Source organism: Bufo gargarizans, unplaced genomic scaffold, assembly GCF_014858855.1.
Source record: "Bufo gargarizans isolate SCDJY-AF-19 unplaced genomic scaffold, ASM1485885v1 original_scaffold_2220_pilon, whole genome shotgun sequence".
NCBI classification, from domain to species: Eukaryota; Metazoa; Chordata; class Amphibia; order Anura; family Bufonidae; genus Bufo; species Bufo gargarizans.
In genome coordinates, this window is record NW_025334697.1 from 331,647 (window position 1) to 356,650 (window position 25,004).

At 43.3% G+C, this 25,004-nt stretch overlaps 1 protein-coding gene across 1 annotated transcript in view; it reads right to left on the minus strand.

The window, feature by feature from the left end:
• LOC122924083 (diacylglycerol kinase beta-like) overlaps positions 1 to 23,804 on the minus strand; it is a 192,379-nt gene extending 168,575 nt beyond the window's left edge. The window contains exon 1 of the mRNA XM_044275003.1: positions 23,718 to 23,804. The gene's annotated coding sequence lies outside the window, so the exon portion shown is untranslated. The remainder of the gene's footprint in view (positions 1 to 23,717) is intronic.
• Between the last annotated feature and the right edge of the window lie 1,200 nt (positions 23,805 to 25,004).

Here is a 25,004-nt window from a genome sequence, read left to right on the forward strand (position 1 = left end):
TGGCGCCCATCAGCGCTAATCTCCAGCAATATAGTAAAGGAAGCAACACAATCCATTGTTTCAGTGTGGCACACCCATTACCGCATTGGCCCTTTAAGCTTGTAGACACCAGTAAACTTGATCTATAGTAAATGGTCCTACACCTGAGCAAATACCAGGTTATATATAGAGTCCTAATCACAGTAATCAAAGCACCGGGAAGAATTCACATAATTAGAAATGCATTTAAGGAAATGACCAACAAAATGTTCTGTTGAACGAGGAAAGAGAACAACTTCCTTCATCTTCTGTTACATTAGTATCGCTGATAATAGTTGAGAGCTCGATCGGCACCAAGGCAGTAACATAAATAAAATATATAGATGGTCTGAGGAGATGATCAATGTCTGTTCTGTACTAAAGCCTTTCGGTTCCTTACTGTCCTGGATGATATCATAAAGTTCAGGAGGGGATCGGTAAATATGCATATACCATGATTATAGCGGAAATGTCATCTTCTCCAGTCCATGATTTACGCCTCGCTCTTCAGATATCTACATTGTCCATATTGATTTGTACTGGCCGCCAAAATAAAGTGAAAAGAAAATGTTAGAGAAGCGGCATTATATTAAGAAGCCCAGCCCATGGGTTTGAAACAGCAACGGTAGGTAGGTCTGGATATGGTAGAAGAGCTTTGAACCTAGTGGTTTCAGGAGGAAGTGCTTAGCTTAGGATGGTCTCCAATGAGTTGTTCAAACAGTGATCTTATTGAACACCTGGGAAGCTGTAGGAGAATTACATATGTCTCATCTTCTAATTTCTATAGTGGTAAAGGTGATCAGTACAGGAACAGGAAGTTACATGTCAGAAGCCTCCTATTGGCTGCTCCGATACCACTTCCTGTTCCCAAAGGAAGCATCACAGGAGCACAGGTAAGTAAGTGATAGCGGTATAGTGTTTGGCACTGTCGTATGGGCCCTGTAACTAACCATATGCTGTCTACACTGTCCTGGGCATTATTACATGGGCACCATGCCAGGTAATATTATGTGGGCACTAGGAGTTTTATTATTAAGATCACACCCATGACTGAACGCTAGAAGCAGATTAGTAAATCAGCACTAAGGATTTTATATGGCGGCAGTATCTTTTTTTTTTTTTCCAGGTCACTATATTAGATAGATGCCTGTTAAGAGAGAGTGTTTTTTTCAGACAGTACCGGTGACAAGTATGGTAGGCCCTGCCCCTGAAGAACTTATTGCTCCCTAGATGATGGAGCACAATAATGCCCTTGAGCTGTGACATCACTCTGAGGCATAAAAAACAATGGGGACTTGGCAGCTGTGGGGCAGTGTGCATGGGAATCCACATGGTGTGCTGGACCATACTGCTATTGGTCTATAACCATGTTATAAGGGAAAATAATACAATCTACACAACCCCGTTCCCAAACCCGAACTTCTGTGAAAAAGTTTGGGTACCAAACATGCCGATTTGCGAAACAACGCACACGCCTCCTATCCGGGCTAAATATATGACGCCCGCGTGAAAGAGGCCTTAGGACCTAGAGGCTGACTACTGGCTGACTGACTATGCACTCAAGAGAGAGCAGGGTGCAGACCTAAGACATGGTCTAGTTTGTCCTCAGATGTAATTGCCCACTAAATATCTGGTGGTAGAGTGGAGCATTGAGTCCTTGAAACACTCGAGGGGACTTTACGCATTGTACTGTGTTGCAATTATGTTAGTAAAGTAAATATGTTGCCATATCCCCTAGTCCACAATTGTTTTCTTTCCTAATGGAGTTGACAAGACAATATGACTGATAAACTTAACCCCTTAAGGACCCTGCCATTTTTCACCTTAAGGACCAGGCCATTTTTTGCAAATCTGACATGTGTCTCTTTATATGGTTATAACTTTAAAATGCTTTTATTTATCTAAGCCATTCTGAGATTGTTTTCTCGTCACATATTGTACTTCATGACAGTGGTAAATTTGACCGAAAACATTTCATTTCTATTTCTAAAAAAATACCAAGCTTACCAAAATTTTAAAAAAATTTGCAAATTTCAAAATTTATATTTCTCTGCTTTTAAAATGGATAGTGATACCTCCTAAAAAAGTTATCACTTTACATTTCCCATATGTCTACTTTATGTTTGGATCATTTTGTGAATGGAATTTTATTTTTGGCGGTTGTTCTAAGTTTAGAAGCAAATCTTGAAATTTTATAGAAAATTTCCAAAAAACACTTTTTAAGGACCAGTTCAGGTCTGAAGTCACTTTGTGAGGCTTACATAATAGAAACCACCCATAAATGGCCCCATTTTAGAAACTAAACCCCTCAAGGTATTCAAAACTGATTTTACAAACGTTGTTAACCCTTTAGGTGTTTCACAAGAATTAAAGGAAAATGTAGATGAAATTTCAGAATTTCACTTTTTGGCAGATTTTCCATTGTAATCCATTTTTTTCTGTTAACAAAGCAAGGGTTAATAGCCAATCAAAACTCAGTATTTATTAGCCTGATTCTGTAGTTTACAGAAACACCACATATGTGGTTGTAAACTGCTGTATGGGCACACGGCAGGGTGCAGAAGGAAAGGAACGCCATATGGTTTTTGGAAGGCAGATTTCATTGGAAAAATTTTAAGTTGCCACGTCACATTTGAAGACCCCATGATGAACCCCTAGAGCAGAAACTCCAAAAAAAGACCCCATTTTGGAAACTACAGGATAAGGTGGCAGTCTTGTTGGTACTATTTTAGGGGACGTATGATTTTTGGTTGCTCTATATTACATTTTTTTGGAGGCAAGGTAACAAAAAATAGATGTTTTGGCACCATATTTATTTTTTGTTATTTATAATGTTCATCCGAGAGGTTAGATCATGTGGTATTTTTATAGAGGGGGTTGGGGGTTGTTACAGACGCAACAATACCAAATATGACAACTTTTTTGGATGGTTGTTTCAGTTTTACATAATAAAGCATTTTTGTAAAAAATAATTTTTTGTGTCTCCATATTTTTAAAGCCATATTTCTTATAATCTTTTAGGCAACTGTATTATATAGGGGATTACTTTTTTCAGTATGAGATAACGGTATAATTGGTACTATTTTTGGGTGCATATGACTTTTTGATTGCTTGGTATTACAGTTTTTGTGATGTAAGGTAACAAAAAATTGCTTTTTTGACACACATTTTATTTTAATTTTTTTACTGTGTTCACCTGAGGGGTTAGGTCATGTGATATTTTTATACAGTAGGATATTATGGACGCGGCGATACCTAATATGTATACTTTTTTTATTTATTTAAGTTTTACACAATAACAGCATTTTTGAAACAAAAAAAATATGTTTTTAGTGTCTCCATAGTCTGAGAGCCATAGTTTTTTTATTTTTTGGGCGATTGTCTTAATAAGAGTCTCATTTTTTGCAGGATGAGATGACGGTTTGATTGGTATGATTCGTATGACTTTTTGATTGCTTGGTATTACACTTTTTGTGATTTAAGTTGACAAAAAATGGCTTTTTTGACACCGTTTTTTATTTTTTATTTTACGGTGTTCACCTGAGGGGTTAGGTCATGTATTAATTTTATAGATCAGGTAGTTATGGATGTGGCAATACCTAATATGTATACTTTTTTTTTTTTTTTTTTACATTTAACACAATAAAAGCATTTTTGAAACCAAAAAAAAATCATGTTTTAGTGTCTCCATAGTCTGAGAGCCATAGTTGTTTTAATTTTTTTTGTGATTGTCTTAGGTGGGGGTTCATTTTTTGTGGGATGAGGTGACGGCTAGATTGGTACTATGTTGGGGGGAATACGCTTTTTTGATCGCTTGGTGTTGCACTTTTAGTGATGTAAGGTGACAAAAAAAAAATTTTAAGCACAGTTTTTCTTTTATTTTTTTGACGGTTTTCACCTGAGGGGATAGGTCATGTGATATTTTTATAGAGCCAGTCGATACGAATGTGGCGATACCTAATATGTCTACATTTCTTTTTTTCCCTATTTTTTACAATTTTTTTAAACTTTATTTTGGAAAAAGGACACCTTTTTTACTTGAAACTTTTATTTTTTTTTGTAAAACTTTATTTTTTTTTACTTCTTTTTTCACTTTATTTTTTGTCCCACTCTGTGAGTTTAACTTTTGGGGGTCTGATCCTCTTTACAATGCATTACAATACATCTGTATTGTAATGCTTTGGCTATAAGTGTATAACTCACTGCAATACACTTACAGCCTCCTGCCTTTTATTCACAGGTCACACAGCACTAGGGAAGGGGTATGGGTGTGGGAGGGGGACTAATTGCAGCTGATGGGGTTAACTGCAGGCACAGCTTACTGGTCACACAGCTCCCCAAACTTCAGAGAGCTCTGAGGAAGGGCTATGGATGTGTGAAAGGGACTGAAGGGGTTAACTCTAAAGCTGACGAGGAAGGGCAGGCTAATCCACAGCTCCGATCTCCTCAGGACTGGAGACGGAGAATTACAAGCAGCCCAGGCCTTGAAAAGAGTCAAATCTACCTGAGAAGAGTCCTGGTTATTCCTAATCTCCTGCTCCCCCCGTCCATCTGCAGATGATTGGCAGTTATCTCCTAGATAGAAAGGGAGAAAACGAGGTAGAAGACTGTCAGCCATCAGCAGGAGGGCAGGAGATTAGGAATAACCAGGACTCTTCTCAGGTAGATTTGACTCTTTTCAAGGCCTGGGCTGCAATGATTAAGATGCTGGTTCTCGGCAACCACTTACTTTTAGCTCGTGACTGACACACCGCTGAGATCAGCATTTCTGTCACTAATTTATGCTGCACTCAGTGAGGTCACCATAACATTGATGACAGGTTCCCTTTAAATGTGCAAACTGAATGCTCAAAACTGCACTCAATATGGTGTCACTCGATAACTTGGATGCCATAGTGGAGATTTCCTCATGAGACCGTGCCAAGCGTTTATGGCTGAGAAATAAGAAGCCCGTCACTAGTGCTACCGGAGCATCGGTAGCTTCCCTAGCGACCTAGGAGGGACTTAGTCCCCACGCACATTTAATACCCTGACCATCCATGACTAACAGGTCAGAGTAACATACAGTCAGGTCCATAAATATTGTGACATCTGCACAATTGTAACATTTTTGGCTCTATACACCACCACAATGGATTTGAAATGAAACAATCAAGATGTGCTTTACCTGCAGACTGTCAGCTTCAATTTGAGGGCATTTACATCCAAATCAGGTGAACGGTGCAGGAATTACAACAGTTTGCATATGTGCCTCCCACTTGTTAAGGAGCCTCATGGGAGTAACATTTGCATTGCTTTCACTCCTCTGCATGGACTGTAGTAGCCATTACTGCATCATTTATTTTATGAGAGGCCTTCCCTGTATATAAGGGACTTTGGGTGATTATTAGTCTACCCTGGGGCATTCGGTTCCATATCTAATGTCCCTTCTCCAGTCCCAGTCTTGCAGTTTAAAAAACTCGACAGAATACCCTTAATTGTTAAACTAGTGCTGAATTTTATTTAACTTATTAGGTAAAAAAAATGGAGATTGCTTGATAAAAATTCTCTTCATGCCTTCTCCGACTTCTATACATTTCAGATAAAAAGATATTAATTTCATAATTAAAAGTAATCTTGTGTAAATACCCTGCAGGCCTCAATGAATCAAACACATACTGTGTGTCAGACTTCCCACTGTCTTCAAGTGGAATGTACTGGATAGATAATTAGATAGTACACATTTTCTAGCCTTATTTGCATGCATATTATATTTTTTGCACACTGACAAGCAGCAGTAACAACAAAAGTCAGATTACCACAGGGAATTCCCACAAAGAAGTCTTCATTCCTTATAATTTACAGCCTAAATTAAAATAATTTGATCTTTGACAAGGATGAAATGTCAGACAGCATGGGGTCTTCTACAAGCCACGGCCTGTGGATTCTGAAATCTGCCTAATTTATGTCACTCACTTCATAATACATATTTAAGTATTACACAAAAAAGACAATAAATATGCAATCTGGCACCTTTGGTATTTTCCTGCTGTTAATTTATAAAGGTCTGGAGTCCCCAAACCAACTGGAATGATTGAAATAGGTGGCGACGCCTAGGACCAGCGCTGGGAAGGTATTGGCTGCTATTTTCACTTAATATTGAGCTCAGCGGGACGCGCGATGCGGCAATTATTCAGCTTGGCATCAGAACCCCATTGTGACTAGTTAGGCTAGCTAGTCTTCACAATTAGCACGAGGACCTCTAATTAACACCACGCACATAGGGATTAGTTTGCACTTTTGCAGTTGGTAGCGAGGTCTGCACGGTGAAAGGAGTGAAAATGTGGTGTTGATAAGATGACAGTACAGAATGGACTCTTCCAGTCCCAATGGCGGGGATGGTAGAGTAGACGAAAACCATTGAGGGTATCTGCTCATGTTCTCTCCAGATGGTCTTGCCTTGACCCATTGTACCATCTTAGTGTTAGGGTGAAATTGTCCTATTTATTTTTAAAGTTCATTAGAATTTTCCAGCTATGTTTTATACTTAGAGGGGTTCTCCCGTGACTAATGTAAAAAATGAAAATCAGACAGACATATAGTACATGACAATCTTTTTCTAACAAAGCTAGAACCAGCCCTGTACCTCACAAGGATCCAGAGATCTCCAAATGCATTGCTCTGCTAGACTTATATCAAGCTGGCAGCTCAAGGGGAGTGTCTTTTCTGCTGCAGCTCAGGGGGCGTGTCTCAGCTCTTCCTATCACAGCTCGGGAGGCAGTTGAAGGATGAAACCGAGCATGTGCGGCCTTCTCAGTGAGCAGGTCAAAGAAATAAGAAAAAACTAACAGCAGGTAGCGCTAAACAGATACATCTTATTGAATAACTCAGTGGCTATGCTAAATTATTAATTACATGTCATTACAAATGTATTCAGGTCCAGGTGCTGGTTTGAAAACTGTTGAATATTTTTCGTGGGACAACCCATTTAACCACTCCAGGACCGCCGTACGCAGGATTGCGTCCTGGCGGCGGCCCTGCTCTTCTGGGTGGATGCATATACGCGTCCTCCCGCGAGAGCTGAGATTTCCTGTGAACGCGCGCACACAGGCGCGCGCGCTCACAGGAACGGAAGGTAAGCGAGTGGATCTCCAGCCTGCCAGCGGCGATCGCTCGCTGGCAAGCTGGAGATGTGATTTTTTTTAACCCCTAACAGGTATATTAGACGCTGTTTTGATAACAGCGTCTAATATACCTGCTACCTGGTCCTCTGGTGGTTCATTTTGTTTGGATCGACCACCAGAGGACTCAGGCAGCTCACTAAAGTAGCACCAAACACCACTACACTACACTACACCCCCCCTGTCACTTATTAACCCTTTATGAACCACTGATCACCCCATATAGACTCCCTGATCACCCCCCTGTCATTGATCACCCCCCTGTAAGGCTCCATTCAGACGTCCGTATGATTTTTACGGATACATGGATACATGGATCGGATCCGCAAAACACATGCGGACGTCTGAATGGAGCCTTACAGGGGGGTGATCAATGACAGGGGGTGATCAGGGAGTGTATATGGGTGATCACCGCTCGCTCGGCCGCTCCATCCTCAATGCGCCTGCGCCGGGTGTAGATGTGACGTCATCGGCGCAGGCGCATTGAGGATGGAGCGGCCGAGCGAGCGGCCGCCTCTCAGTGCGCCTGCGCAGATTGAAGATAGGTACGGCTGCGGCGCAGGCGCCGGATTTTGAATGCAAACAGGCAGGGCCAGCAGAGAACGATTCCGTTCCCTGGCCCTGTCAATCGTAATGCGGAGGGGGCGTCATTAGGATCGGAGGATGCGGCTGCTACTAGCAAGTAGCCGCCCTACTTGCTGGTAGCAAGGTTATTTGCATATTTTAAAAATAGCTTTTTATCAAATTCTACTGAACCAAAATGATTATTTAACTTATGTATGCAGAGCTCGCAGTGTAGGGATTATTAGTAAACAAAAAAAAAACGGTTTAGTGGGCTGACAGAAGCCCTTTAATCTTTGCTATTAAAAGTATGCTCAAATTTACCAATATTTTAGTCTGCCGTAGTCCACCATTAAACTGTTTAAATATAAATCTACATAAAAGTTAAGTGACTTTGTAAATTATATTTTCGATCCTGTACTGATCCTGTATTATACTCCAGAGGGGTACTCACTATTCTGCTGGTGGAGTCACTGTGTACATACATTACATTACTTATCCTGTACTGATCCTGAGTTACATCCTGTATTATACTCCAGAGCTGCACTCACTATTCTGCTGGTGGAGTCACTGTGTACATACATTGCATTACTTATCCTGTACTGATCCTGAGTTACATCCTGTATTATACTCCAGAGGGGTACTCACTATTCTGCTGGTGGAGTCACTGTGTACATACATTACTTATCCTGTACTGATCCTGAGTTACATCCTGTATTATACTCCAGAGGGGTACTCACTATTCTGCTGGTGCAGTCACTGTGTACATACATTACTTATCCTGTACTGATCCTGAGTTACATCCTGTATTATACTCCAGAGCTGCACTGACTATTCTGCTAGTGCAGTCACTCTGTACATACATTACATTATCCTGTACTGATCCTGAGTTACATCCTGTATTATACCCCAGAGTTGCGCTTAATAGTGTTGATCGATCACCGTAGTGCTCGGGTGCTCGGACCGAACACATCGGGATGTTCGGGTGCTCGACCCAGCACCCGAGTATAATAGAAGTCAATGGGAGAACCCGAGCATTAAACCAGGTACCCCCTGCTCTGAAAAGGGGAGGGTGTCTAGTTCATAGGAAAAGCTCAGAGATTGATGGAAACATCACCGAAATGGTTCGGGAACAGCACGGGGAGGATGTCTGGATGCATCTTGGACTCGCAGGTCGCTGCTGGGAATGATGTTTTCCGAATAGTACACCACTTTTACAGACTGAAAATAATATGCACAAAACCGAATAAAAAAAATCTAAACATTCTTTCCTGTATATTTACTTGTATATAAAGTGCAAGTGCTGCCAAAAGTTACAAGGAAGAGGCACTCCGATACAACCTGTATATCAAATAATGGAGGGCCTCATTCACATTGTGGTACAAATGTTTAGGTAGTGGGACTCCGACACTCATACAGCCTATGCACTAAGTGAAAGGGCTGCCAAAAATTACAAGGAACCGGCACTCCAATACACCTTTTATTACACATAAAGGAAGGCATCATACACACCCTTGAAAAATTATGATTGATGGCCTGCTGGTGACACTCAAGAACATTAGGAGCAAAGGCCTGCTGGTGACCCTCTAAAACATTAGGGGTGAGGGCCTGCTGCCGCTGTGGTGACTCTACTTAACCTGGGGCCGATCGAACGTCCCCGTCACGGCGACGAACCAATTCGGATATCTGGACTATCAACTTTCGATGTTCTTGTCAGCGCAAACAATTGTAACTACGGGTAATGGGAAATCAGTGTTTAATTCACGAGAGGGAGCCTGAGAAATGGCTATGGCTACCACAACCAAACAAGGCAGCATGCTTGCAAATTACCTATTAGGTATAATTAGGTGCGTGCCTGCATGTGAGCTGACCCTTAAAAAATGAAATGCGAAGGCCTTCAGTTGAGATGACCCTGTAAAAGATTTGAGTTGCGGGCCTGCTGGTGAGTTGTCACTGTAAAAGATTTGAGGTGCGGGCCTGCTGGTGAGCTGACCCTGTAAAATATTTTATGTGCGGGCCTGCTGGTGAGCTCAACCAGTAAAAGATTGTAGGTAAAGGCCTTCTGGTGAGCTGACCCACTAAAAAATGATATGCGAGTGCCTTCAGGTGAGCTGACCCTTTAAAAGATTTGAGGTGCGGGCATGCAGGTGAGCTGACCCTCTAAAAAATTGAATGCAAGGGCCTTCAGGTAAGCTGACTCTGTAAAAGATTTGAGGTGCGGGCCTGCTGCTGAGATGACCCTGTAAAAGATTTGAGGTGCGGGCCTGCTGGTGAGCTGACCCAGTAAAAGATTGTAGGTGAAGGCCTGCTGGTGAGATGACCCACTAAAAAATGTAATGCAAGGGCCTTCAGTTGAGCTGATCCTGTAAAAGATTTGAGTTGCGGGCCTGCTGGTGAGCTGATCCAGTAAAAGGTTTGAGGTGCGGGCCTGCTGGTTAGCTGACCCTGTAAAATATTTGAGGTGCGGGCCTGCTGGTTATCTGAACCAGTAAAAGATTTTTGGTGAAGGCCTGCTTGTGAGCTGACCCTCTAAATAATTATATGCAAGGGCCTGCAGCTGAGCTGACCCTCTAAAAAATTATATGCGAGGGCCTGCAGGTGAGCTGACCCTGTAAAACATTATATTTGAAGGCCATATATGCGAGGGCATTATATGTGATGAATAAGCATGTTGATATGTTGGAGGAAGATTAGAAAAGGAAGATTTAACCATATACCCTTGTTTGTGGTGGAAGGGGTGCATGGGAATACAGTGTATTCAGTACATTATAAACAACACATTTGAAGTGCCTTTATTTCAGGCGCTTTCCTCTGGTGGAGTCGAGAAGTCAGGGGCAATCCAGGCCTTGTACATTTTTATTAGAGTCAACCTGTCAGCATTTTCAGTTGACAGGCAGATACACTTATCTGTTATAATGCCACCAGCAGCACTAAATACACGCTTAGACAAAACGCAGGCAGCAGGGCAGGCCAGCACCTCCAAAGCGTAGAGCGCCAGTTCGTGCCATGTGTTTAGCTTGGACAACCAGTAGTTGTAAGGCACTGAGGGATCATTGAGGACACTGACACGGTCTGCTATGTACTCCTTTACCATCTTTCTAAATTTTTCTCTCTTTGTGACAGTAGGCCACGCATCAGGGTGAGGTTGCTGGCGGGGTGTCATGAAAATGTCCCAAGCTTTGGAGAGTGTTGTACTGCCTCTGTTGGAACTGCTGTGTGTTCTCCTCGTCTCCCCTCCTCGGTTGGCCAAGGAACTATGGACTCTGCCGCCTGCGTTGGTAGATGGAAATTTTTGGACCAATTTTTCAACAAGGACCTTCTGGTATTGCACCGTTTTTCTCGTCCTCTCCACCAGAGGAATGAGAGATGATAAGTTCTCTTTGTAGCGGGGGTCGAGACAATCAGAAGTAATCTGTGTTGTCTAAAATGCGTATAACGCGCAGGTCGTGGGAAAGGCAGCCTAACATGAAGTCAGCCATGTGTGCCAGAGTACCAACAGGCAAGACTTCGCTGTCGTCATCAGGAGCAGGGGCGTAGCTATAGGGGGTGCAGAGGTAGCAGTCGCTACCGGGCCCAGGAGCCTGAGGGGCCCAAAGACCCTTGTGGTGCATAAGAAGATACCAGTATTATAGAAAGTGCATGCTGGTCAAGTTACACCTCTGGCTCAAGGGGGGGCCATTTCAATTTTTGCCTCGGGCAGCACGAAGGCCTTGTGCTTCCTGCCCCTGGCCACAAAGCCCTGAGGGAAGGGGGGCCCCAAGCTGGCTCATGGGCACAAGGGCCCATGAGCCATTAGCTACGTCCCTGATCAGGAGGATTACTCTCAATCGCCTCATCTTCTTCCTCCTCTTCTGTTGACCCACGCTGAACAGACAGAATTAAACTTCCATGGGTACTACCCTCTGTAGCGGAGGCAACTGTCTCCTGCTCCTCCTCTTCTTCATTGCCCAATTTGTGTTGAGAAGATAGATGGAGGGTGGTCTGGCAATCACCCTGTGTAATGTTTTCCCCCATTTCCACCTCTTCCACATGTAAAGCGTCATCCTAAGGCTACTTTCTCACTGGCGTTTTGGCTTTCCGTTTGTGAGATCCGTTCAGGGATCTCACAAGCGGTCCAAAACTGATCAGTTTTGCCCTAATGCATTCTGAATAGAAAAGGATCCGCTCAGAATGCATCAGTTTGACTCCATTCCGTCTCCACTCTGCTTTGGAGGCGGACACCAAAACTCTGCTTGCAGCGTTTTGTTGTCCATCTGACGAAACTGAGCCACACAATGTAAGTCAATGGGGATGTATCCGTTTTCTATGACACAATCTGGCACAATAGAAAACGTATCCGTCCTCCATTAAATTTTAATGGTGTTCAAGACGGATCCGCCGTGGCCATGTTAAAATACAATGTTCATGATGGTTCCGCACCAAGCGCGAGTGTAAAAGTAGACTTAATTGTGAGCAGCGAGCATTTGAGTCGACACAGAAGTGGGATGGTTACGCTGACAATAGCGTTATCGTCGCTCACCATCTGTGTTGATTCCTCAAAGTTTCTTAAAACCTCACAAAGGTCAGACATCCATGCCCACTCATCGCTTGTGAATAGCGGAAGCTGACTGGAAAGGCGTCGACCATGTTGCAGCTGGTATTCCACTACTGCCCTCTGCTGCTCACAAAGCCTGGCCAACATGTGGAACGTGGAGTTCCAGCACGTGCTCACATCGCACAACAGCTGGTGAGCTGGCAATTTAAAGCACTGCTGCAGCGTTGACAGACCAGCTAAAGCTGTTGGCACACCTTCACCAGTAGCTCAGGCAAATTGGGGTAGGTTTTGAGAAACTGAACCACAAGGTTGAAGTCGTGGGCAAGGCATGGGATGTGTCTAAGCTTTCCGAGCTCCAAAGCCGCCTCCAAGTTACGGCCATTATCAGACACAATCATGCCTGGTTCTAGGTTGAGTGGCGAGAGCCACAACTCAGACTGGTCTCTTATCCCCTGCCATAGCTCTGCGGTGGTGTGCTGTTTGTCCCCTAAGCATATCAGTTTCAGTTCGGCCTGTTGCCGCCTCCTCACTGCAGTGCTACACTGCTTCCAGCTACCGACTGATGACTGACTGGTGCTGCGGTGGATAATTCAGAGCTGGAAGTGGAGGAGGAGGCGAAGGAGGATTGAGTGGGGGTTGGAGCCAGTAACATAGCTGCTGGTGGAGACCCTGATGGTAGCACCTGTCCCTTCCCAGCTTACGACTCGCTCCCAGCCTCCACAACATTCACCCAGTGTGCCATCAGGGAAATGTAGCGTCCCTGGCTGAATGCACTTGTCCATGTGTCCGTGGTTAAGTGGACCTTTCAGAGCGTTGGTCAGGGCACATGTGATGTTACGGGAAACATGTTGGTGTAAGGCAGGCATAGCACAACTTGAAAAATAGTGTCGGCTGGAGACTGCGTAACGCAGAATGGCCGTCGACATCAGGCTGCGGAAAGCCTCTGTGTCCACTAGCCTAAATGGCAACATTTCCAGGGCCAGTAATTTGGAAAGCTGTGCATTTAGTGCTATAGCCTGTGGGTGGGTGGGTGGCTGGGTATTTGTGCTTGCGTTTATATGCCTGGGGTAAGGATATTTGGATGCTGTGCTTAGACATGGAAGTGGATGTGGTCGCTGATCGTGCTAGAGAAGGTCAAGGTGCAGGGCGGGAGTCATCCGGGCCTGTGCCTTCGACAGGGGATTGGCCAGCATGTAACATAGGGGAAGAGGAGGCAGTGGTGTGACCCGCAGACACAGATTGTGGACCCACGCGTTCGTCCCACTTATTACGGTGCTTGTGTCACTATGGGTGGGATACAAGATACAATAAACACACAGAAAAGCACAAAACAAGCGTCTAGGCTAGAAGCTGGGGAAAAGGGTCACCTCCTGACAATTCCCTACCAGCTCTCCCTGGACTTCTGTGCCCACGTTCAGACCCAAAAGGTGGGAATCAACGTGCCCCCGTGCCTAAGGCTGAAGATTCCCTAAAGTCCCTGAGATGGTGAAAAGGGGGAAAGAGGCAGCCTGCATCCTCAGAACCTGGAGTAGGCAGGTATCTCTCTAACAGCCTAGACAGAACACAAAAGGAAACCAAAACCAACTTATCTTGTAGCAGAGCAGAAACCGCAAATCCACCTTTTCTCAAAGCAAGATAGAAGCTATAACCCGCACAGGACACTGGGAAGGGGCGTAATTTAAACTCACACAAACGACCCCACCCAGTGCACCTGAAGGAAGGCGGATACAGCTCAACTCCAAACCCAAAACAAACACTAAAAACTACACACGTGCTGCTAACCTGGCTGACCTTCGCACATAACCTGAGCAGGGCATGACAGTACCCCCCCTTCTACGGGGTACCTCCGTACACCCCGGCCCAACCTTATCCTTGTGGGCTCTGTGAAAGGCTCTCACCAGTTGGCTAGCACTAACATCCACAGCGGGAACCCACATCCTCTCTAGTGATGAGCGGCAGGGGTCATATTCGAATTCGTGATATTTCGCTAATATTTTGTAGAATATTCGTCGAATATTCGCAAATTCGAATATTCGTTATGTTCTACGATTTTTTTACTCGAAAAATCGGCAAGGTAACGATCGTGTAATATGTAATATTCGCTATATTGCTATAACTTTGTTTTTTTGAATATTCGTATTATTCTAAAACAAGAATATATAGCAATATAGCAAATATTTGAAAAAACCCGAATATAGAGCAATTTAGCTAATATAGTGCTATAATCTTCTTTGTCTAATAGTTGTCATTTTTTTATCATCTGAAGTTCAGATTGGAAAAAAAATTACAACTATTAAAAAAAAAGATTATAGCACTATATTAGCTAAATTGCTCTATATTAGTTTTTTTCTAATATTCGCTATATTGCTATAACTTTGTTTTTTGAATATTCGTAATATTCTAAAACAAGAATATATAGCAATATAGTGAATATTCGGAAAAAATTTATATAGAGCAATTTAGCTAATATAGTGCTATAATCTTTTTTTTATAGTTATAATTTTTTTCCAATCTGAACTTCGGATGCGAAAAAAATTACAACTATTAGACAAAGAATATTATAGCACTATATTAGCTAAATTGCTCTATATTAGTTTTTTTTTCCGAATATTCGCTATATTGCTATATATTCTTGTTTTAGAATATTACGAATATTCGAAAAAACTAAGTTATAGCAATATAGCGAATATTCGAAAAAAAAACTGAATATATAGCAATTTATCTAATATAGTGCTATAATCTTCTTTGTCTAATAGTTGTAATTTTTTTCTGATCTGAAGTTCAGATTGGAAAATCATTACAAATATAAAAAAAAAGATTATAGCACTATATTAGCTAAATTGCTCTATATTCATTCTTTCTGAATATTTACTATATTGCTATATATTCTTGTTTTAGAATATTACGAATATTCGAAAAAACAAAGTTATAGCAATATAGCGAATATTTGAAAAAAAAAACAAATATAGAGCAATTTAGCTAATATAGTGCTATAATCTTTTTTTTTAATAGTTGTAATTTTTTTCCAATCTGAACTTCAGATGATAAAAAAATTACAACTATTAGACAAAGAAGAATATAGCACTATATTAGCTAAATTGCTCTATAGTTGTTTTTTTTCAAATATTCGCTATATTGCTATATATTCTTGTTTTAGAATAATACGAATATTCAAAAAAACAAAGTTATAGCAATATAGCGAATATTACATATTACACGATCATTACCTTGCTGATCTTTCGAGTAAAAAAATCGTAGAATATATATATATAATCTTCTTTGTCTAATAGTTGTAAGTTGAAAAATTTGCAATAAAAATTTGCATTACAAAAATTTGCATTTTGAAAAACACTACTCCTGAAGTCAAATATACTGCAGCCTTCTCATTGGCCCACAAGCTACAAGCAAGGAGGGATCATGTGTACTGATTTTTTAAAAAAATGAATATTCGAAATTACGAATATATATCACTCTATTCGAAATATTAGCAAATTTTCGAAGTACCTATATTCGCGATGAAAATTCGAAATTCGAATATTCGTGATCAACACTAATCCTCTCCTCGGGGCCGTATCCCCTCCAGTGTACCAGGTACTGAAGGGAACCCCGAAGGACACGTGAGTCGAGAACCCTAGAGATCTTGAACTCTAAATTGCCATCAACCAGAACAGGAGGAGTAGGCAATGGCGATGGTTCCACCGGTTTCACATATTTCTTCAGTAACGACCTGTGGAACACATCATAGATCCTCCAGAACTGCGGAAGATGCAGACGAAACGCCGCTGATTTGACAACCGCAGATATTTTGTAAGGTCCAATAAATCTTGGACCCAGTTTCCAAGATGGTACTCTCAGTTTAATATTTTTATTAGATAACCACACCAGATCACCCACACACAGGTCCGGACCAGTCATACGTCTCCTGTCAGCCATTCGCTTATACCTCTTACCCATCTTCTCCAAATTAACTTGGACCCTCCCCCAGATAGAAGACAGGGCAGAAGAAAATCTCTCCTCCTCTGGCATCCCAGAGGAACCAGTCCCAGAAAAGGTACCAAACTGAGGATGAAAACCGTATGCGCCAAAAAATGGCGACTAAACCGTGGACTCCTGCCTACGGTTATTCAAAGCAAACTCTGCTAGAGATAAGAATGAGGAACAGTCCTTCTGGTTCTCAGCCACAAAACACCTCAAGTAGGTCTCCAGGTTTTGGTTAGTACGCTCTGTCTGCCCATTCGACTGCGGATGAAAAGCCGAAGAAAATGAAAACTGAACACCAAGACGAGAGCAGAATGCCCTCCAAAACCTGGAAAAAAACTGCATGCCCCTATCAGAAACCACCTCCGAGGGAATACCATGTAATTTCACGATGTTATCAACAAAAACCTGAGCAAGAGTCTTAGCATTGGGCAGACTAGCTAACGATACAAAGTGAGCCATTTTACTAAAACGGTCCACAACCACCAAAATCACAGTTTTCCAGCAGGAACTCGGCAGATCAGTAATAAAGTCCATAGACAAGTGCGTCCAAGGACGAGATGGAATAGACAAAGGAAGAAGTGAACCAGAAGGTCGAGTGTGAGCAACCTTTGCGCACAGGTATCACAAGCTGCTACGTAATCCTCCACGCTCTTACGTAACCCGGGCCACCAGAACCTCCGAGAAATAAGATCAAAGGTGGACTTGCCACCAGGATGTCCAGCAAGGACAGTATCGTGATGTTCCTTGAATACCTTGAATCGCAGTCCAGCAGGAACAAACAACCTCCCTGGGGGACAAGAATCAGGAGCCCCCTCCTGAGCTCCCAACATCTCCATCTCCAACTCGGGGTACAGGGAGGAGACCACCACCCCATCAGCCAAAATTGGAGCAGGATCCTCTGTATCACTTCCCCCAGGAAAACTACGAGACAATGCATCTGCCTTGATGTTTTTAACCCCCGGGCGAAAAGTAACCACAAAATTGAACCTAGTAAAGAACAGTGACCATCTAGCCTGTCTAGGATCCAGACGCTTGGCAGATTGCAGGTAAGCCAAATTCTTATGATCAGTATATACCATATCGGGATGAGATGCCCCCTCCATCCAGTGATGTCATTCCTCAAAGGCCAATTTGATGGCCAGCAATTCCCTATCTCCTACATCATAATTCCTTTTGGCGACCGAGAGCTTTTTGGGGAAAAAAAGCACACGGGCGCCAATTGCCAGGAGAAGAACCCTGCGACAACACTGCTCCAACCCCCACCTCTGATGCATCCACCTCCTCCACGAATGGTTGAGACACATCGGGCTGCATCAGAATGGGAGCAGAGGCAAAACATTCCTTAATAGCTGAAAAGGCCTGCAATGCCTCATCCGACCAGACAGAGAAGTTGACGCCTTTCCTAGTCACATCAGTCAAAGGTTTTACAATGGTAGAGTAGTTCAAGATACATTTTCTATAATAATTGGCAAACCCCAAAAACCGCATCAAAGCTTTCTGATTCTCTGGTCGGTCCCATTCCAGAACCGCCCGGACCTTTTCGGGGTCCATACGAAAACCAGAGTCAGAAAGCAGATATCCCAGAAAGGGAAGCTCCTGAACAGAAAACACACATTTCTACAATTTCGCATATAATTTATTCTCCCGAAGGATCAACAAAACCTGTCTCACGTGATCCTGATTGGTCTTCAGATCAGGAGAGTAAATTAGTATGTCATCCAAGTAAATTACAACGAACCTTCCCACAAAATTATGGAAAATGTCATTGACAAATCACTGAAACACCGCTGGTGCCTTAGTTAACCCAAAAGGCATAACCAGATTCTCGAAATGACCCTCGTGCATGTTGAAGGCTGTTTTCCACTCATCCTCCTCCTTGATTCTGATCAGATTGTAAGCCCCTCTTAAATCTAACTTGGAGAACACCTTGGCTCCAACAATTTGATCAAAAAGGTCAGAAATCAAAGGAAGGGGATGGGGATCACGGACCGTAATGAGGTTCAATTCCCGGAAATCCAAACAAGGTCTAAGCGATCCATCCTTTTTCTTTACAAAGAAAAAAACAACTGCGACTGGAGACTTAGATGGTCTGATATGACCCTTTGCCAAACTCTCGGCAATATACTTCCGCATGACCTCTCTTTCGGGGTGAGAAAGATTGTATAGCCAAGACTTTGGCAACTTAGCCCCTGGGATGAGATTAACCGGGCAATCATATTCACAATGATGAGGCAACTCCTGAGTCCCAAGCTCCGAAAAGACATCTGCAAACTCTGAGAGATACTGAGGTAGAACCGTAGTAGACACCCCTGTCCAAATAAAATTGACTCCAACCAATGATCTGCCTTGCCTGCCAATCTATAGGAGGGTTATGTTTTATCAACCACGGTAAACCTAAGACCATAGGAGCGGGCAAGTCCTTCATGACAAAACAAGAAATGATCTCTTAGCTGAATACCATGAACAATATGAGTGAGACTCCTTTGAGAAAGAGGGGAAGAATCAATTGCGAACACCGGAATCTCTCTTTCTAAAGTGCAAGAACTTAAGCCCAGATTTTGAAGAAAAAGAAAATCAATAAAGTTTAACCCAGCACCACAGTCAATAAATACTTCAAAATTAAATTTTCCTGAGTCTAGCGCCACCGTAGCTGGAAGGAGAAAATGAGTATTGCAGGCAGATTGCATACCTGCTTGCTCCGACACCTCATTCACACTACCAAGAGTCAGGGATGTTTTTTTTTTTCTTTATGTAAACCTCTTTGTGGTTCTTTATCCTCAACTTGTGGTTTAACAAAAGGACAAGCATAAACAAAATGACCACTTTCTCCACAGTAATAACATAGCTTATGCAACCTCCTAAAGTTCATATTACCAGAACAGAAAGACACCTGACCCAGCTGCATGGGTTCCTCCCCTACCCCAGAATTACATGTCATATTATCCTGGGGAACCGGTGACACGAAACCACTCCCAGAAGGGATCCCTCGCGCGGAAGGAACCTTACACCTCTCTCTAATGCGTAACTGCTAAATCTAACCGTACTGCTAAAGACATAGCATTCACCAACGTATCCGGATACTCATGAAAAGCGAGGGCATCTTTCAATCTCTCAGACAACCCCTGACAAAACTGACTATGTAGCGCGGGGTTATTCCACTCAGACTCCGTAGCCAATCTCCTAAACTCAGCGCAGTACGCCTCTGCAGTATGTTCTCCTTGTAATAAATTACGCAACTTAGATTCCACCATCGAGACCCGATCTGGGTCATCATAAATGAATCCCAAGGCTTTAAAAAATTCATCCACCGACCAGAGGGCCAGAAAACCGGTCGGCAGAGAAAAGGCCCAGGACTGTGCGTCCCCTTTAAGCAAGGATATGATTATCCCTACTCTCTGACTCTCATCACCAGATGAAGACGGCCTCAGCCAAAAATACAGCTTGCATGACTCTCTAAAGCGGATAAAATCATCCACACCCCCTGAAAATCTATCAGGGACAGCGACTCTAGGCTCCCCATAAATTTGACTTCATCCTATAGCACCTGATGCCAGAGCATTCTGACAACATGTGACAGAATTACGCAAATCAGCAACCTCTAGGGATAATCCCTGCATGCGGTCAACTAATGCATCAATTGACTCCATCTCAAAGCAACTGAGAAATGGCAGTCTAGGTATGGTGGGTTTTAATGTCACGATGGGTGGGATACAAGATACAATAAACACACAGAAAACCACAAAACAAGCGTCTAGGCCAGAAGTTGGGGAAAAGGGTCACCTCCTGACAATTCACTACCAGCTCTAGTGGCGGCTGGAGACTGCGTAACGCAGGATGGCCGCCGACATCAGGCTGCGGAAGGCCTCAGTGTCCACTAGCCTAAATGGCAACATTTCCAGGGCCAGTAATTTGTAAAGCTGCGCATTTAGTGCTATGGTCTGTGGGTGGGTGGGTGGCTGGGTATTTGCGCTTGCGTTCATATGCCTGGGGGAAGTATATTTGCGCTTGGATATTTGCGCTTGGATACGGAAGTGGATGTGGTCGCTGATCGTGCTAGCGAAGGTGCAGGGCGGGAGGCATCCGGGCCTGTGCCTTCGACAGGGGATTGGCCAGCATGTAACATAGGGGAAGAGGAGGCAGTGGTGTGACCCGCAGACACAGATTGTGGACCCAGGCCTTCGTCCCACTTATTACGGTGCTTGTGTCATGATGGGTGGGATACAAGATACAATAAACACACAGAAAACCACAAAACAAGCGTCTAGGCCAGAAGCTGGGAAAAAGGGTCACCTCCTGACAATTCCCTACCAGCTCTCCCTGGACTTCTGTGCCCACGTTCAGACCCAAAAGGTGGGAATCAACGTGCCCCCGTGCCTAAGGCTGAAGAGTCCCTGAGATGGTGAAAAGGAGGAAAGAGGCAGCCTGCATCCTCAGATCCTGGAGGAGGCAGGTGTCTCTCTAACAGCCTAGACAGAACACAAAAGGAAACCAAAACCAACTTATCTTGTAGCAGAGCAGAAACCGCAAATCCACCTTTCCTCAAAGCAAGATAGAAGCTATAACCCGCACAGGACACTGGGAAGGGGCATAATTTAAGCTCACACAAACGACCCCACCCAGTGCACCTGAAGGAAGGCAGATACAGCTCAACTCCAAACCCAAAACAAACAAAAAACTACACACGTGCTGCTAACCTGGAAGACCTCGCACATAACCTGAGCAGGGCATGACAGCTTGGATGCCATGTGGTGGATCATGCTGGTGGTGGTGAGGTTGCTAGTGTTCACGCCCAGGCTTATTTTCGTATGGCACAGGTTGTAAACTACTATTCTTTTGTCGTTCGCACTTTCTTCAAAATAGCGCCAGACTGCGGAACATCTACCCCTTGGCAAGGGGGATTTCTGCAAGGGAGTGCTCCGTGGAACAGTTGCGGGCCTGTTTGGTGTGGCCCACCTTCTTTCTTTTTGCCACCCCACTTCCTCTTCCAGCCTGTTGCGGTGCTGCGGATGCCTCCCCCTCTGTACTTCTGTCCTTGCTTGGCTTGCCACCTTCCCAGGTTGAGTCATTGACCTCATCTTCCACCACCTTCTCTTCCACCTCCTCACTCTGATCATCCTCTTGATTTGTTGACCTAACCTCAACCTTAGTGATTGCCACCAGTGTCTCATCCTCTTCATCAACCTCTTGAGACATTAATTGCCGTTGACTCATTTGCAACTGTGTCTCATCATCATCCACCTCATTGAACTCTAATTGCCGTTCGCTACCGTCGTGTTCTTGTGGCTGTGGATGCTCAAGAGTTTGGGAATTAGGGGACAGGATCTCATGTCCCTCTTCAAGCGTGCTTGGCAAGAGGGCCAAATCAAGTAATGGCGCTGAATAGAGCTGTGAGGAAGGAGGATCAGGGTGAGGATTGTGTGGACCAGACTCCTAAATACTGAGACTGGACTGGACATAGTGGAAGTCAGGGTGGTGCTTAACTGACTAGAAGCAGTACCTGCTGGAATCCAACCGACCACCTTCTCGCACTGTTTGACTTCAACAGGGGTGTCCTGCGCCACCCTGCAAACTGGGACATGAAGCTAGGTATTGTGGATGATTGTTTTTCTTGTGCTCTGGCAGCATCACGGCCACTTCCCTGTCCCTTACTGCTCGCCTTTTTCATTTTAAATATGATTTTAAATGTGATATATTCTTGAAAGTATGTCACACGTACAGTAGCGTAGGATTTGGAAGTGTATGTGGAAAAAAATGTATAACAGTATTTGTGATGAGGAAACGTTATACAGGACAGGTACCACAGGTAATGTCACAGTTTGCAGTGTCTACGGAAAAAGGTACACTGAATGTCACTGATATTTTAGAGATGCGCACAATTTAGACAGGAGATGTAGCGCGGATAATTTAACTGTCCGCAGGAGACACCGTCTATGGAAAAACTACACTGGATGTCACTGATATTTTAGGCATGTGCACACTTTACACAGGAGATGTGGCGCTGATAATTTTACTGTCCGCAGAGGCCTATTACACGATATTTAGCGCAGGATGCACAAAAAATATATATTGCTGCTGTCACACACAATAGTCCTTAAAAGGACTTTTGGGTCGCTGAAAAGTTTTTTGTATAAAAATCTTCCAATAACATTCCTTACACTGTCTGTCCCTTCCTATGCACAGCTCTCCCTAACATTGAGCAATTTAGCACAGGTTGCGCTACAAAAATGTAATGCCAGTAGCTAACATGGTTACTGGCATTACAGTGAGGGTAGTACAAACCCGCATGTTTATTGGCTGCTTAGCAGCTGTGAAACGTGCGGGGAGGAGACTCGAGCATTGCGCTCCGGCTCATGCGGTACTCGGCCGAGTACCGCCATGTGCCGAGCATAGCGATGCTCTAGCAGAACTGGTAAGGAAGATGGACCCCATCTAGTGAAAACCCTAACCAAAATCCTGACTGACTACCAGTGTGAACAGAACCCAGAGGTAGGTGAGTTCATATGCAGGAATACCTAGAGTCCTATCTAGCCCTATAGGACCCTGGTACTAATGGCAGGGATGAGACTACCTGTTCCTCCAAAAGGAAGGACGAACAGGAGTCTACCTCAGGCCCAATACAAACAAAAAGGAAATGCAACACACAGAACCCAAACAAAATACTAAAGGGAAACAAAAGACTTAACTTCAAAGAGGTAGTGGAAGAACCAGGAACTCAGCCGAGATCCATCCACAAACTATCCACAGGCACAGAAGCTATAAACCGCACACAATAGTGGGAGAGGCAACTATAAATAAGGAAGGTTAAATGACTACATAAGCAACACCTGGAGGTTAAGGGTGTGGCCATTACCAGAAACAACACAGACACCTATTAATCCACAAGGAAAACCTGTCAGATCAAACCACGTGTTGCCAGTCTCACAGATCTCCTGCCACTCACTGTCGCCGGGACGTCCGTATGTCTCAGTACGTTTGTGACAGTGCTGAACCTGAGTTACATCCTATATTATACTCCAGAGCTGCACTCACTATTCTGCTGGTGGAGTCACTGTGTACTTACATTACATAACTTATCCTGTACTGATCCTGAGTTACATTGTGTATTATACCCCAGAGCTGCACTCTCTATTCTGCTGGTGGCGCCACTGTGTACATACATTACTTATCCTGTACTGATCCTGAGTTACATCCTGTATTATACTCCAGAGCTGCACTCACTATTCTGCTGGTGCAGTCACTGTGTACATACATTACAGTACTTATCCTGTACTGATCCTGAGTTACATCAAGTATTATACTCCAGAGCTACAATCACTATTCTGCTGGTGGAGTTACTATGAACATCCATAACTTATCCTGCACTAATCCCGAGTTGCATCCTGTATTATACTCCAGAGCTACATTCACAATTCTACTGGTCAACAATTGCATACTACCGTAGTTTGTCACACAGTGTTACTCACTTCTATTTCAATTGCTTCATGAAGTTTTTTGCAAGTTGCAGAGAAAGTTTCAGACGTCCCAAATTCAAAATACCAAAATTTATTCTTCATTCTGAAAGATAAATGAAACAAAAAGTTGCTTATTTTTTTACACATGAAGTAATACGACCATTTTATAACATAATTTACATCTTTGATTTTATATTTCATGTAGATACATTCATTGGGATTTGGACACATGGGGGATAAATGTGTAATCCAATGTTCTGTATAAACTTCCTGTGTCTTCTTCTAACTATTTGTCACTCTTTATTAACATCAGGAGAAGGAAAGTTAATTGTGTGCAATGAATTGGGCATTGATGCCTGTGCTTTCCTCGCCTCCTCCTGACTTTGCTGCGTTAAAGAGAACTGACTTAAAACATAGTGGAAAGTTACAGTGAAACTGTTTTCTCACTAACATCTATTACTGTTCCATAGTATTGGTGATACTGAAATGTCCCAGGGAAGGGACCCCACGTCTTCTGTTCTCTATGATCTGGCCAGGGAGGAGATGATTGGAGCAGATGTTGCCCCGCTCCCTAGAAACTGTATGATCAGGTGATCAGTTGGCTTGGCTACTAGAACCTGATATAGGTGGCAGCTTACTGACTGATATCAAAAATTACAGTCAGACATCATATAGGACATGACTATCTCTTTTTCTAACAAAGCTAAAACCAGCCCTGTACCTCACATGGATCCAGAGATCTCCCCATCCATTGCTCCAAGGGGAGTGTCCTTTCTGCTGTAGATCTTTTCCTGTAATTTGACACTGCTTCTAACAGTAGATATTCCTGGTGGCAGTTAAAGATTTAAAGGCCATGGACATGTTCAGGGCAATTATTTATGATTGTATTTTTACTCATTTTGGGCTAGAAATCATTATTTCAGTTGGTCGTTAATAAAATGATCAGCTGTTTTTGAGAACAAGGGTTAACAATCAGTCTGTTTGCAGAGTGTCACTTCTGTCCCCATAAGTTGACATGTGAGCTCATGGGAAGCTTATCTCTGATCTCCTGACCTCATAAACACTCATCAGTTTGCTAAGAGTTTAGCTTGAATGAGTGTTAATGAAGTGAGGAGATCAGAGAAAAGGCTTCACATGAGCCCTTAGCTAATAGGACTTAGAAGTGATACTTACTCAGCAAAGAGACTGATTTTTAACCCATGTAACTCAAAAACGGTTGAAAATTTTTAATAACGACCAATTAAAAAAAATTTTTTTAGCCCAAAGTGAGTAAAAAAAAAAAATGCTCAGAAGGTATGT